General features: G+C 46.6%; 1 protein-coding gene across 47 annotated transcripts in view; it reads right to left on the reverse strand.

The window, feature by feature from the left end:
* Positions 1 to 15,928, reverse strand: part of PLEKHA6 (pleckstrin homology domain containing A6) — a 154,609-nt gene that overhangs the window by 81,771 nt on the left and 56,910 nt on the right. For 8 of the 47 annotated variants that reach the window (XM_078004268.1, XM_078004213.1, XM_078004260.1 and 5 more), the window contains exon 1: positions 3,422 to 3,678. The exons of 38 other annotated variants lie outside the window; for them this stretch is intronic. The gene's annotated coding sequence lies outside the window, so the exon portion shown is untranslated. Of the gene's footprint in view, positions 1 to 3,421; positions 3,679 to 9,948; positions 10,036 to 15,928 lie in introns of those variants that run through there. One more of the 47 variants, XM_078004281.1, reaches the window with a different exon arrangement.

Below are 15,928 nucleotides of genomic sequence, written 5' to 3' on the forward strand. Positions count from 1 at the left end.
TAGAAACCTCTCACAAAGTAAGAATGGAGAAAGACTCAATGTGTTTATCGGTTTATCACATTCTAAAGATCCACAGAGAAAGATGGTAGTGACAAGATCAGAATTCAAGTTTTCAGGAATCTGCCCCAAAATTGGCCTTATCAGGGAGAGTCTCCTCTGTTTGGAAATGGTCCTGCCTGGAGGCAAAATTTTTGAATTTCATGGACCAATAAAAATTTCAAAAAATGAAATTTGAGGAACCAATATAAGGTTGCCAACTTTTAATTTTGCTAAATAAGGACATTTTAAAAGCCTGACTACCATCTACTCTCACCATCAGCTCTGAAAAAGGATGTTAGTAAATATTTCAGCACATCTCCTGCCCCCAAAAGATGTCTTCTAATATATTTTGCTTTCTGAAAAAAAGTGGTACATTTTCCCTATTGTTCTTATTTTACCTCAGACTGGTGAAAACTCTGTCACAGACCAAAACTTTGGAATCACTCAGCCAGAAGACGGCTCCATGTCCCTTTTAGCTTGAGCCTAAAAATTAAGACAAAGATCCTATGCTTTTGGTATTCAGACCTTTCTAGAAAACCTGAGTAGGGCAGGTATGGAAGGGAGGGGGAAATTAATACGCATACTATTCTTTACTTATATTAAAGGCACTCTGCCAATTACAAGGCATTGAACAAACGTTGGTTGTTATTTTATAAAGCAGGTGTCCAATGAGCATCTACCACCCTACTGAAACCTCTTAAATTTCTGTGAGCCGCTGAATTTTACCATATCCTTGCCTGTTCAAATAATTCAGGGAGAATAGAGAGGAAGGCAATCTACTCCAAGTCAAGAATTATCTGAGAGAAAAAGTATGCCTCTGGTTCACGGTAGAAATCATCAAATTGGTAACACAACAAAGACATAGACCCAGTGATGCCATTTCAATTGCACGATGAGGGGCCCAGAGAGGACTGGTTCCATACCAGGGAGCAGTTTTCCACTCTGCCTTCCCTATCACTGCTTCTTTCTCATTACTCTGATGCAGAAAGTATGGGGGACGAACAGGTAAAGGAAAGTGCATGCATTGCTGGGCAGTGGGGTAGAGGGAGGAGCATGCAGTACTGTGGCATGTTGGATTAGGAGTTGGATTCTAATCCACCCCTCCTGCTGACTAACCATAGCAGCATCTTTTGGCTCCAGTTTCCTCATCTATATTGTAGGAATATTTTTCCCGTCGTCCCTACAGGATTGCGGTAGACTGAGAGATCCTTGAAGGCAGATCCAGTTCTTTGTATACTCAAAATCTAGCACACTGCTTAGGGAAGAAGAGGGATCCGTAAACACCTGCTAAATTGAGCTAGAATGGGAGTGTGGATATGAAAGTGCACTTGGTTTGAGCTGCAAAGCACTGCACAATTGAACAAAAGGAAGAAATTATGAGTCTGTTGGCCAAAATTATGCTCAGCAGCATCTACTAAATACATAAAGATGCTATGAATTCTATTTGGAAGTAGGTGGTGATATAAATAAAAAAAGTTTAATCCTCATAGTTTCAAAAATAACCAGGCTGTACAACCTATTAATTATATTGCCTAATAAATGGTTGTGTGATTGCCTTCTAAACTCAACTGCACTATATGATTTCTTAGGCTTAAAATGTATTTTTGTTGCACTTTGCCCAGCCCACATCACCTCTCATACATCTCTCTCATTATATTCAGAAGTCAGTAGGTGCCGGGTGCAGAGGCTCATGCCTGTAATCCCAGCACTTTGGGAGGCAGAGGCGGGCGGATCACTTGAGGTCAGGAGATCGAGACCATCCTGGCCAACATGGTGAAACCCTGTCTCTACTAAAAATACAAAAATTAACTGGGTGTGGAGGCAGGCACCTATAATCCCAGCTACTTGGGAGGCCGAGGCAGGAGAATCACTTGAACCCAGAAAGTGGAGGTTGCAGTGAGCCGAGATCGTACCACTGCACTCTAGCCTGGGCGACAGAGCAAGACTCTGTCTCAAAAAAAAAAAAAAAAAAAAGAAGTCAGTAGGCAAATGGTGGTTTTCTCACCTATTCTGGATTATATGTACATTGAGAGTTGAGATCCCTTGCCTGGCTGCAGCTTTGGAATGTGTCACAGTTTAGGACTCCCCAATCCCTCTTTTTGTTCCTTTCCATCCACCCCATATTCTTTCTCTAACTTTCTCCACCACATTCCTCCTCCAAAGTATATCTCACCACCCCAAATCTGCTTTTCAAAAACCACCTCCAGCCTCTGGCTGTGTCCCATTGAGCCTGGGCCACCCACCATTCCTGCAAGATCCTGCCTCACAGCATGTGCTGCCCACAGGACCAGTGACTGCTCCATGGCAGCCAGGCCAGGCTGCCCACCCACCAGCCCCTGTATGAGGCAGTTCTCTGATCTCTGCTCCTTGCCACTAAGAAACACCACACAAACCCTGGGAAGACAGGGCCACATTCAGCCAAACTTACCCCCCACCCACCAATCACCTGCCCTGCCCAAATTTCTGCTTTCAGGCAAAATGCCAGTTCCTCCTCCCCCTCTTCCAAGGCTTTGGCTTCCATCCTGCCCAATTCTGAGGCACTGGGAAGAAAGTGCTCCTGTCACTTGCCCCTCATAGCTTTGATCCCTTGGGTTGGTTCAAGCTAATTTCACATGGAGACCATGCTGGAATCCATACGGATTTCACCTTCCCAACAGACAGCTACAGGACTTTCAGGTAGCTTTATCAGAAATGTTCCAGGATATAAAGATAACAACAGTAAATAGACACTGGGGACTCCAAAATGGGGGAGAAAGGGATGGGGGCAGGGGTTGAAAACCAACCTATTGGGTACTATGTTCACTATTTGGGTGACGGGTTCAACAGAAGCCCAAATCTCAGCATTATGCAATATCCATGTAATGAACCTGTATGTGTACCCCACCCCCCACCATCTAAAATTTTAAAAAAACAAGTGTTCTAAGCACCTACAATATCCAGGACTTACTTTAGGGGCATCAGTACTCTGGATACACATGGCTCTGTACTCATGTCTCTAAATTCCCTCTGCAGCCCCTGCCCCCAAGGGAGGAAATAGTCACCTTCTAGAAATTAGACACTTTCTTTAACTTTTTAATGAGAGACCCTGAGAAAGATGAACATTTATGCAATATTCTTATTTGCTAGGAGAGAAAGAAGGGGTAAATGGAAGGAGGAAGAGGAAGAAGAGGTAAAAGATTTGCTTCCCAACTATTAACAGAAGTACCTGCACCACACACACACACACATTCACTCTCACACACTCACACTCATTCATATCTGCCTTACTGTGAAATACGCCTCTTTGCCCAACATGTGAGTTTTTCTCCCGGGTCCTCTCCACTGAAAGTTTGGCTGGCCCCGGTTCTTCCTAGCGGAGATCCCCAGGACCCTAGATTTTTACCTTCCATGCTGGACGTTAGGACCCAGTTGGGAGACGCAGACTGCCGACTGAGAAGGAGTGAAGCAATACTTCTGATCGGAGAAAACTGCCAAGGGTGGCGGATGCAGCGCCCATGAGAAGGAAGGAGACAGGGAGAGAGCCGCGGATTCCAGAATTCCCCCAGCCTTCCAGGAAGACTCTGGTGTCAGCTCTCTCCTTGCTCCAGCACTAACTGAAAACCTAAGGAACGTCTCCCAATAAAGCTGGCTCTGAAATCTGAAACTGCAGGTTGGCCGAGTCCTATATAAACACACTCACACCCCCAGTTCCTCGGGTCTGATGGCTTACCCGCAGCCCTCGCATTCCCCTCACTCCCCACCCAGCCTGCTCCTTGGAAACATCAGACAGCCCTCTAGCTGCAGCTCCTCCTGAAACCCTAAGCCAAGCTAGCCCAGCCGAGCTGAGCCCAGAGGTGCAGGCACTGGGAGAGAGCCCTGCCAGGTGCTCTCCACTGTCTCTCCCAGCCCCAGCCCTTCCAGCAGTTCAAGTCCAGGTGCTTGAGTGGCACTCAGGATCAAGACAATAAGGGCAACAGGCGAGTCTGCAGCTTAAGAGCAGAGACTTTGAGACTTTCCCTCCATATTAGGGAATATTCTCCTAAGGATCCGATTCTAGATAACTGGGTCTGACATATATAAATTGCTAAATTCATCTTCCTCACCTCTCCCAATTTTCTACATATCCTTTTTATGGAGCTCCCCTTTCCTTTGTGTTTCCACCCATAATAGAATTTGGCCAGGTGAGACTAAGAAGGGACTATAGCAATTGTGGTAACAAACGCCTCATTCTGCAGATGAGAGAGCTGAGGCCAGAATGATGACACGGCTTGGCAAAGCCAGGGAGTGACTCCCAGCCCGATTCAGCATCTTGGAAGGTAGAAGGGAAATAAGAGGCTTAAAAGTCAGATGGGCCGGGTGGTGGCTCATGCCTGTAATCTCAACACTTTGGGAGGATTGCTTGAGGTTAGGGGTTTGAGGCTGCAGTGAGCTATGATCCTATGATCATACCATTGCACTCCAGCCTGGGTGACAGAGCGAGACCCTGTCAATCAATCATCAATCAGCCAATGTCAGTTGGAACCGTGTTTTAATACAACTAGATACTCACTTGGATCACTGACTGCAAGAAAAAAAAAATCACTTAATCTCTCTGAGCTTCGATTTCCTCATCCGTAAAATGAGGCTAAGGATCCAAACTGAGTCACAGTAAATAAGGTAACATGTATACTTAGGCACGTGGTAGGCACTCAGTAAATGCCCATTGCTCTTTCCCCTCTGCTCACCACTCCACATTACCTCCAGTCACCAGCTGACTCAAGAAGGTAATTCTAAATTGCCTGTAGTATTTACTGTTCCTCCAGGGACTGGTTTCATGTCTCTCATTCACTATCTTTCTGTCACTCTGTTAACATCCATAGTTTACTTTGCGCAGTGCTCAGCACGTAATGCATCATTTCTGTTATGGGAAATCTTTGACCTGCAGGCTGATGTCATAGACCGATTCACACTGAAGGCTCCCTGCAGTTCTCCCTCACATCTCAACCTCCAGGCTCTGAACTTCAGTCCCATGAGCCCAACCACCTACTGAGCATTTTCCTGAGGGTAACCAGCCTGAACCTTAAACTTGGCATGCTACGATCAAATTAAGATTGACCACCCACTGACTAACGATACCATTGCGCAATCACACGACACATAAGGTCGTTTTGGTCAATGATGGACCACATATACAAAAGTGTTCCCATAGGATTATAGCATTTTTCCTGTACATTTTCTATATTTAGGTGCACACATACCACTGTGTTACAGTTGCCTACAGTATTCAGTACAGTAGCATGCTGTACAGGTTTAAGCAATAGGCTACACCATAAAGCCTACATGTGTAGTAGGCTATACCACCTAGGTTTGTGTATGTACACTTTAAATAATGTTCGCATGACAACAAACTCGCCTAAAAATGAACTTCTCAGAATGTAGCCCCAACATTAAGTAATGCACAACTGTATTGAGAAGGAACTGTCCAAGATACACTAAATGAAGATAGTATCAATTTAGTATGATACTTCTTGGACTAAGAAATAATTTATGTTAACAACTACCAATATTATTATATTTGCCTAAAGCAGGAGTCAGCAAACTTCTTATGTAAAGGGTTAGATATATATTTCTAGCTTTGTACGCCATACAGTCCATGTTGTACTCAATGCTACCATCATAGTGCAAAAGCAGCCACCACAAGTAAACAAATGAGCAGAAACGAAAAGGCACAGATGAATGAGTGTGGCTGTGTTTCAATAAAACTCTACTTGTGGACAGTAAAATTTGAATTTCATGTGTCACAAAACATCATTATCCTTTTGATTTTTTTTCCAGCACCAAATATAAACACGATTCTTAGCTTAAGGGTCATGCCAAATTAGCTAGTGGGCTGGATTTGGCCCATGGGTCACAGTTGGCTGACCCCTGGCTTACAGCCTCTCAGGAAGGATGTAGCAGACACTGGTAACAGTGATCATCTCCAAGGAGGGAACTGGGCGTAGATTGGAGATGGATCAAGAGAGAGACTTTCACTGAATACTTTTCTGTATTGTTTGACTACTGTGCATGCATGGTTAAAAAAAATCAATTATGAATGGGCTCCCCATCTAAGTTCACTCTTACTTCTATCAATGTCAACGTTAACTCTCCTGGTTAAGCGGGCTTATAACTGCCAGGTCAACTTTGACTCTCCTATTTCAGTCTCTCATCCCAACAGCAGTCAGATCTGAAATCCACTAGCCCAGTTCACCAAAGTGCCTCAGCCTACTACTGGCCATCTCTTACTCCCTCCCCTTCCCCCATTCCTACTACTGTCTTTACCACTCAACTGTCATTTACATACAACCTTGATCTTCAACTGACTTTTTACTCCAAAAAAATCTTTCCAAAAGAGAGACTGAAGTTCTTTAAGGATTGGACTATTTATTGCAATTCCTTGCCTTCCCTCTCGGCTCCTATACCAGTGCCTTGTACATAGTAGGAATGTAATAAATAGTTGCTTGATTGCCAATCTCTCATCCTGCTAGAAATGATTAGGAACAGAGAACAAAGATTCACCTACAATAAAAGCTGGTTCTGAGACATGCAGCAGGGAAAGAGTACACAAAAGCTCAAAGGCTTTGGGGGAAAAAAAATCGTAGTAAAGGACATTTAGGGAGAGAAAAGAGGCTCTGCTTTGGAGAAGGAAGTCAGGAAGAATGCCTCCGGTGATGGTGCGGGTGCGGGGAGGAACTTGCCCTAATTCCAATCTCTAGTGCATTAGCATAGAGTTAGGGAAACCCCTTATCCTCAGCTGGGAGATTTTGGTGATCCCAGAATGAGAGCCTCCCACATTTTGGAGGGATCTGAGCATTAAGCAATCTGCCCTCCCACCTGGTGCAGGAAAAGGCCTCTGCAACCACTATGAAAGATGATTATCCACAGGCCGCTTGAACTCCTGCAGAGACAGCACACTCACTACTTTGGAAGGTAGCCTACTCCATTGTTGAAGAGTGCTACTAGAAAGTTCTTCTGTTTCGGCCAGGCGCGGTGGCTCACACCTGTAATACTAGTACTTTGGGAGGCTGAGGCAGGCAGATCACCTGAGGTTGGGAGTTTGAGACCAGCCTGACCAACATGGAGAAACCCCGTCTCTACTAAAAATACAAAATTAGCCAGAGGCGGTGGCACATGCCTGTAATCCCAGCTACTTGGGAGGCTGAGGCAGGAGAATCGCTTGAACGTGGGAGGCAGAGGTTGTGGTGAGCCAAGATCATGCCATTGCACTCCAGCCTGGGCAAGAAGAGCGAAACTCTGTCTCAAAAAAAAAAAAAAAAAAGAGTTCTTCTGCTTCTACTCATTGTTTCTAGTTCCAGAACTAAGCAGATTAGGGCTTCTTGAGTGTGTAACAAAAAAACTAATGATAACTGCCAAATACAATACAGTTTTCAAATATTTCTTCCTTCCAAGATGTTCAAAGGGTTTTTAAACACACAAAATCATCAACTTTTTGGAACTGAAAGTACCTTTGCTCAAAAATGTTTATTGAATGAAATTGAATATAATTCCTTTTCCTACTTTCCAACATGAAAGCCATAAGGTTATGCTCTAAAGGGAATCATTTTATTTCTTTAGAGGAGGAAACTTCACAATTATCCATGGCCATGCAGGACCTAAAATCCTTAAACTCAGAAAATGCATCCTAAGATCTAAACTGAATCCCTCATGCAAAAGTGTTTCCTCTGGTCTCAGCCCATTTCTTACCCTTCCTACTGTAGGCATTAAGTTGGTGCTACATGACAAAATGCTAATGCCTAATGCTTGAGCCAGTGCCAGATAGATGCTTTATACATATCGTCTCATTGAATTCCCACAGAAACTCTGGAGGTGGAAGGTGGTATTCCCATTTTACAGCACAGGAAAACTCACGGTTAGAAGAGTTAGCTAACTTGCCCAGCATCAAACAGCTAGTCAGTGACACAGCCAAAATTCAGTTAGGTCTGCTCAGCTTCAAAACTCAGTCTTTTCCCTACAGTCCAAGACTTCCATGACAGTCGACCATCTCTGCCAACCTCACTCTGTCCCTGAAATGTGCAGACATGCTTATTTCCATCATTTCCATCAGAAGCATGGGAGAGATGAACAGGACACAGCAATCCTACTGTCCCTGTCCAGATTCCACCCTCTGGAGGTGGTCAGGCCTTCCTGGGATGGAAGAACCAAGAGCAAAACCATTCAAAGCATCCCAGAAACACTCAACGGCTGAGTGGCACCTTTCTGGCCCACAAGTGGCACACAGTCCTGTGCTTTCCCACAACCTGCCCTTGCTTGGGTCTGGCTCCAGGCCTTACTACGGGGCTGGGGTGCTCAGGACCCCATGAAGCGTGGCATTGTTTGGGCAGCACAAACACAACGTTTACCTGGGTCCTGGCACCTTTTCTCGGCAGCTCTGCTTTTGGTAAATATTTGGCTGGCTCACCCAGGAGAGGACCACAGGACCTCTTTACCCATATCCCAACAATCCCAGTTCTACAAAGATGGGCTAGAGTGTACTAGGGACGGGCACAGAAGAATCACAAACGCCAAAATGCAGCCACTTCCCGAGTCATCAGTAGAAATCAGTTTGCCTCTAGTGCACTTTCTGAGAAGCTCTGAAGCGTTTGCATCAAGACCCTTAGCCCTCTTTCTTTCTTTCTTTCTTTCTTTCTTTCTTTCTTTCTTTCTTTCTTTCTTTCTTTCTTTCTGTCTCTCTCTCTCTCTCTCTCTCTCTCTCTCTCTCCCCCTTCTTTCCTTTTTTTCTTTTCCCTCCCTCCCTCCCTCCCTTCCTTCTTTCCTTCCTTATGTTGCCCAGGCCAGTCTTGAACTCCTGGCCTCAAGTGTTCCTCCCACCTCAGCTTCTCAAAGCACTGGAATTACAAGTGGGAGCCACTGTGCCCAGCCCTTAGCCCATTTCCAAAGCTCAGCTCCAAATCCCAGGATGGTTCCTGACTAATCTGTCCAGTTGGAGTTCACCATCTTAGTGACGCACTCCACAGAATAGTCAGGCCTCCCCACATGGCTCATCTTTTCAACCTAACTTACAGGGTTCTGGAAAAACACCCGGTTGTCCTGCACTCCAGGATGCCTGCCTCCAGAAACATGCACATTCCTGGGTTCATCTGGCCTCGGTGGCTCCCTAAAAATAGGGATGACTTCTCCATTTCTCAAGAGCACAAACCACAGCCAGGAGTTCAGAGCTCACATAAGATGTTACTATTGAAGAAAGAATCCGACCTTGAGGCTACTGCTTCTCTTCTCAGTCCCTGATGAGAAAATACTCTTTTTGACAGTCTATATCCCATTTTATCCCAAGGAAATCATATGATGCTCCACCTCCGTGCCCCCATCCTTAGGTGGCTGTCCTTGAGATTTTCACCTGACATTCTGCAGCTACCCACCTTTCTATCTGTCATCTCCCTGGGAGACATGGTCATTAGCAGAGAGCACCATGTAGGTGTCTAATTAAGCAAGCAGCAGTAAATGCAGAAACCCGTTCAAGCCACCCCACAGAGCATCCACCCGGGGATCCTCTTACAGGCAGCTCCCTCCCCCGAGCTTCCTGGAAAGGTCTCTATTGTTTGCCTAGAACACAGAAAAGTGTCTGATTCTGTCCTCCTACTTATCTGCTGGCACAGACTTCCTGGCCTCTGCACAACCCCAGGGGGTACTATTCCCATATAGCACAATGTGAGTGGTGCCCTCAGAATTGTGGGACACAGCAGCACTGGTGGGTGGGAAAGTGAGGGTCCCCAGATGGGGAGGGACAGGGTCTGAGGGATGTCCTCTTACCTGTCTTCTTTAGGGGTCCCAGAGCCATATCCTGCTATCCTAGTATTTTGAGATCAGGGCACAGGAAGCAAGGTGCCCTCAGATTGATGAGAAGATGCCAGAGGCAGAGGTGGGCAGTGTGAGTGGTTCAGCCACTCCTCTCACCTGTGTCTCGGAGTCCTGTTGTCCGCACTATAGCTCACCTGTTCCTGTTTCACCCTTCAAATGGAATGTTCCACTTCCCCTGTGAGCCTGGGGAGATAAATAAATTCCCTGTTCTAGAAACGGTTTCTTCTTTGAGACTGAAGTCTCTGGAATTTCATCCAATATTTCTGCAGATGATAATTGAGTGACTGGGCCAACAGCGAATGCAGAGAAGGATCCTGGAAGGACAAGACTGATCCTAACTGGCCACCCCTCCCCCTGGCCCGGGGATGATCTAACCAAGGAGACTGGAGGGGAATAGACAGACACCTGCTGCCTCTGTAGCTGCTGGCCAACCTCACTCTCAGATGTCAGATGGGTACCCCAACCAAGCTGGGGCAAGAAATAGCAGAACCCTCCTTAACTTCTTCTCCTGTGCCTTTCCTTGAGTCAAGCTTGTCTTTCTTCTAGGCTCTTATCTCCCTGCCTCAGAGACTTTTATCCACTTCATCTCTTACCCCCACAATGGCGCAGGGGCGGTAGAAATGCTGGTATGGATGCTCCCAAGCTTTGCACGGGGACAGCATGTATGCTGGTATTGGGGAGGAGGGAATACCTCAGGGACAGATCCAGGTCTTCTAATTCCACAGGGGCTTCAATGACCCCCAAACCCAACCCCTAGAGGTATCAATGCAGGCCTCAGTGCTCTCACGTGCCCCAGAGCTCTGCCAGCTTGGCTCGGAACCCTGGCACACACTCTTGCACCACACCAAGATATGTGGGTTCTCTCTGGAAGAAATGGGAGAATGACAGCCCTGTCCAGCTGTTTTCCAATTCCTGTGAGACAAACTGGACTTTGATTACGGCAGGAATGATTTAGGTTAGATACTAAGAATCATTTGAAATGGGTGATAAGAGGACATTTAGGACTCTGCCCTGGGCCTTTAAAATTAAAGCCAATTTCCCCTCCACTGGCTATGGCTCAATGCCTGTTTCATCATGTGACTCTCCTGCTCAGAAATCCTCAGTGGTCATCCCTCCCCTGCCTGCTACATAAGGGTCCACCTCCACGGCTTTGCATCCAAGGCCCACTGCAGCACGTCCCCACTCATCTTTCAAATGTCATATTCTATGGCTCCATGTGTAAGTTTTCTAGTTCAACCTGACTGAACTTTGCAATATTTCCCCGAAAGGCCTTAGGCATTCCTGCTCTGGCGGTGTCATTCCCCTTCCCTCTCCCCCAGATGCCTGTTAAATCCAAATCTCCCAGGGGAAGGCAGGTGGGCACCATGTTAAGGCTGAGCTCAAATGCCACCTCTTCCAGAAGGCCCCAGTTAAACACCCTCAGCCCACAGAAAACCCCCTCTGCCGTGAAGTTGTAGGCATATGTTAGCCAGTCATTCCCTAGAAATGTCCTGAGCATGACAGTGCTAGAGACTGAGCCGAGATATGGTCCCCACCTTCAAGGAAACCCTAATCTAGAGAGTGGATACAGATAAAAGCAAACCAACAAAACCATCCTCGATCAGAGGCAGCCTGGGATGAGGGCAGTGTGAGTGAGGAGCCGGGGAGGTGCCCAGGGGAGGCTGCAGCATGGAGATGACAGCATGAGAGGACAAGGCCAGGTGTTTTAGAGGAAGTCACAGGAAGGAGACGGGAGATTACTGGGGTCCCTGGACTAGGTCAAGGTTCGTGTTGGGAAGTAACAACAATTCTATAAACGTTTACTGTGTGTTTACTATGGACACTGTGGGAATGCTTCCTATTTATGAGCTTGCTTATTCCTCATAACTAAATGAAGCTGGACAGGTATTCGGGGCCAGACTGTGGAGTCCCGCGATGCATGTAATGCAATGCATGAAGTGGCTCCAGCTCAATAAATATTTTCTCATTGATCAATGGATAAATGATGTTTGAAGGCTCACTCCCAGTGGGAGGAAGCTAGAATTCTTCAGGAGCAACTAAAGCTCTGAAAAATATTTTTCTAACTTTTTAAACTATTAAAAGAAACACCGGCACTGACAAGGGGAGGAGAGGCCCTGGTTGGGTAAGAACCTGACTTTCTTGATACAGGATGTGGAGAGTGGGTGTGAGAGCACTCTCTGTGCCCACAAGAAACCCAAGTAGGCTCAGGGAGACAGCTGCCGGGGAAGACAGCTGCAGGCTGCTCAGAATAGGGACATGGGAGAAATGCTTTCAATGGGTGAGTCCAGGGGTACCCAACCCCTTGTTCCCAGTGCCTTTGCAGGGTATGTGGGGGTAGGGTTCACTCAGCACCACCCAGAGCTGGCAGAGCCTCCGAAGCTGAGCGTGCCCTGCCTCCCCACTCATTGGCACAGTGACTTGGCTAACTCATTCCAGAGAGATGGAGGTCCTTCTAAAAGGTCACAGTTTCCCTCAGTTTCCATCTTTTCTGGTCTCCCAGTCTTTGATTTAACTTTTATCTGGCCAACTGGAATTTAAGCCCATTCCCTACTGGAGAGCTCAATACAGGTGTCAAATTTACCCATTTGAACCCATTCCCCACTAGGGAAATCAATAAAGATGTCAGCTCATTCCTCTTTCCTTTGGCATCTGTGTTAGGATATCCCAGGGTGGGACTCAATCACCCTACTGGTGTTTTACCAGCGGGAACTAGGGCTGAAGAACAGAGGAGCCAGAAGATGAACCCCAGACAGATAAAGCGGCCTCTTCGTATCCACTCCTTAAACGTCTCCAAGGCTAATCACATAATCTACCGCGCCATCTGTAGCTGAAATGACCAGAACTGGACGTCTGGAGGTGCCTTCCAGTCTCCTCCAGCCTGGACCAAATCACTGAGCATCTCTCGGCCTCTTTTCCCCACCTGTAGAATGGAATGGAACCTATGCTCACCAAATTCAGCTCTTTTGAGCATAAAATAACTTGGTAAATATAAAAATGCTCAAAAAGTTAAACGAAAAAGTTAAGCATAGGGTACTGCTGATAGAATACCAATCCAGGCCTACAGAGGCCCTCAGGGACAGCAAGCAGCCCTGGGTCCTAGCTCCAGGCAGGGGCTCCAGCTTGGAAGGTCTTTCCTGATTTGAGTCTGGGAAGAGATAAGATAACAATCAGTGATGTTGTTCCAGCAGCTAGGCCTCTTCTGAGAGTTTATCAGTAGAATCTGCCCAACCAGGAACGCAAGCCCGGCCCCACCTGTAGCCTTCACCTCCTCAGCCAGCGCTGAGGGTCTAGGCCTATTTTCTTTAGAACCTCACATCTGGGAACAGGAGGCACCTTCTCATCCATGTCAGAGCTCCACCAACATTCCCGGCTAGATCCCCACCCACCTTTGAACACAGGCCACATGGAGGAAGTCTGCCATTTCTTTCTCCTCAGAAGTTTTCCTCTAACTACCCCGTCTTACAGACAGTGTCTTTCAAACTGTGGCTTTGGAATCATCAGTGAGTTGCGAATTCAGATTAGTAAACATAATCCAAATTGGCACATGGGAGAAATGCATTTTTAATAATTGAATGGAACAGAACAGAACATAGCGTATACTGCACTTGGTAAGAATAAGTATTATTTTGGGACACTTTTGTTAAAACACACACACAATATAAGAATCCTGGCTCAGCCACTTAATCTTTCTATGCTTCCATTTCTTCATTTTAAAATGAGGACGATAACAGTATCCACCTCATATCGTTGTTGTGAGGACTGTAATAATTGATATTCATGGAGCATTTGGAAAAGTACTTTACACAAGTGCTATATAAAAGTGTTATTTCATACACTTATACACACAGGAGTGCAAGTGTGTGTACATGTGCGTGCATGAGTATCTTTGCTTACAAGGTAAATATTCTTCTGTAGGGTAGAGAAAAAACTGAAAGTCACTATGTGGGAGAAGCTAAGAAGTGTCTCTCCAAAGACAATCTGTTCTTGGAGCCCAATTCCCAGGGCTCGGGAGATTCCACAGGTGTCTGCCCTGGCTTTAGAGAAGGAGACAGAGGTGACTGGAGGAGCAGTGGCTGGACAGAGCGTGTAGAGGATCTGAGAGCACAGGACCAAGTGCTTCAAATTGACTCATTTACTCCGCATGAAATTCAGTGGGGTAGGTACTATTATTACCCCTGCTGTACAAGTGAGGAAACTGAACCACAGAGAGGTTAAGTTGCCACACAGCTAGGAAGTAGCAGGGCCTGGATTTGAACTCTGCCTCCCAAGTCTGGACTTGGAACCACTGAACTACAGCGTCTGTTTCACTTTGCAGCCAACTTCTTGCACAGCAGGGGAAGGCTGGCCCTCAGAGGTTTTGGCCACTGAGGAGCTGACCTTGTCTGAGAGAGGGGTGGCTTCATAAGGGTGTCCTCATAGGCACTCGCCTCAAATCCAAGCAAGTTAATGTTCAAGTGCTTTGAACTCAGGAAGCAATAACTCCAGGGTCCCACTATAAAGTCCAGAGCTTTCTACTACAATAGCTGGTGATAATAAACTCGGTTAACAGGGCTCATAACCATATAATGCATTAAGTACTTGTTTAATTTGAGCAGTATAAAGCTGACCAGATGACATTACATCTCTCCCACACCTTTTATTCTGGAAGACTCGGGTTCTTTCTGAGCATGTCTCATTTCATTTTCTCCATGGTCCAGAGGTGTTAGGAGGGGAAGATTCTCTGACTTGCCAGAGGCCACTCTATGAGTGAGCCTGCAGTGCAGAGACGGAAGGTTTCTGGTCCGGTAAATGCGAGAACAGAAAATCAGGTAATCTCCATCTCCAAGTTCCTGTGGTCCCTAGCTTTCTCAATCTGCCCTTGCTTCCTTCCCATCTTGATAACCATGCAAAGTCACCCGAAAACAAGGTACTCGGTTCATCTCTAGAACTGACCCTGTGCCACATCAACCCAGTAGATACTTCCGGTGGGAAGGAAAGAGGAGAAAGAAGACAAGAGTGGGCTGTAACTGTGGAATCACTCTCCTTTCCCCCGTGAGGCGCCCACAGTCCTTTCCTGTGCTATGCAACATTTCATAACACCGGGAGCAGGAGGAGGAGCAGGCTGTCAGTCTTACAGACTGTTTCCTCCAAAATTCCGTGTCCCAATCGCTGTCCTTACAAATGAGAGCTGGCTAACTATCTCCTCATACTGGGCACAACTCAAGATGTTTCATATCTTTCCATTCTGTGGTAAGCCCCAAACATACATTATTTTTTTAATAACTGAGGAAATTGAGATCAAGAGACATTAAGAGACTTACCCATTGTCACACTGTGTGAACGTAAGCGAGGGAGGGTCCCAGTAAGGTGGGCTTCTTTTAGAGCTAGTAGGCACTTCTAGTCCCCTGTCCCCACCCAACAGGAGTGGTCCCTCCCTCCTGTGCACTTTGTCTGTAAGTCAGACGCAGGTATTTCTCAGTCACGCCTGTTGTCCTGCATTGCAGTCATTTGTTTACATGTCTGTCTCCCCCACAGCACTCTGAGTTCCTTGAGGGCAGTGGCCGTGTCTTACTCATCTTTGCATTCCTGGTATCTGACATATAAACATTTCTCAATAAATATTTGGGGAAGAAAGGGAGGAAAGGGAGGACAGAAGGGAGACATACAGAGGGAGGAAAGAGACAAGGGAGAAAGAGGTAGGGTGGGTGGGGATGAGGAGGGAGGGAGGAAGAGTGGGTGCGTGGATACCAGGAGCTCATGGTCATCTCAAGCCAGTGCAACTGAATCCTGGTACACCACCCTCTGCGGGTCTAATTCTAACAGGGATGAGTGGAACAGGCTGCCTTCCTAGAGTCCCCCCGGGATGTAACTAGAGAGCACTAGTAGCAGAGTGGCCTTTCAGCCACCAAGGGGCCAGGAAGCCACAGGACTTCAGACACTGCTGCCCCATCCTCCTTATTCTCTCCTTTACCACCACAAAGAAGGGAACAAAGAACCAGCTGCCTCTTCCCTGGGGGAGTGCTGTGCTCCACCACCCCTTCATGCCTCCATGCCCACCCATTTAATGGAGGCTCGGTGCTGTCTTGGGTGATGGAAG

This window comes from Macaca mulatta, chromosome 1 (assembly GCF_049350105.2).
Source record: "Macaca mulatta isolate MMU2019108-1 chromosome 1, T2T-MMU8v2.0, whole genome shotgun sequence".
NCBI lineage: Eukaryota > Metazoa > Chordata > Mammalia > Primates > Cercopithecidae > Macaca > Macaca mulatta.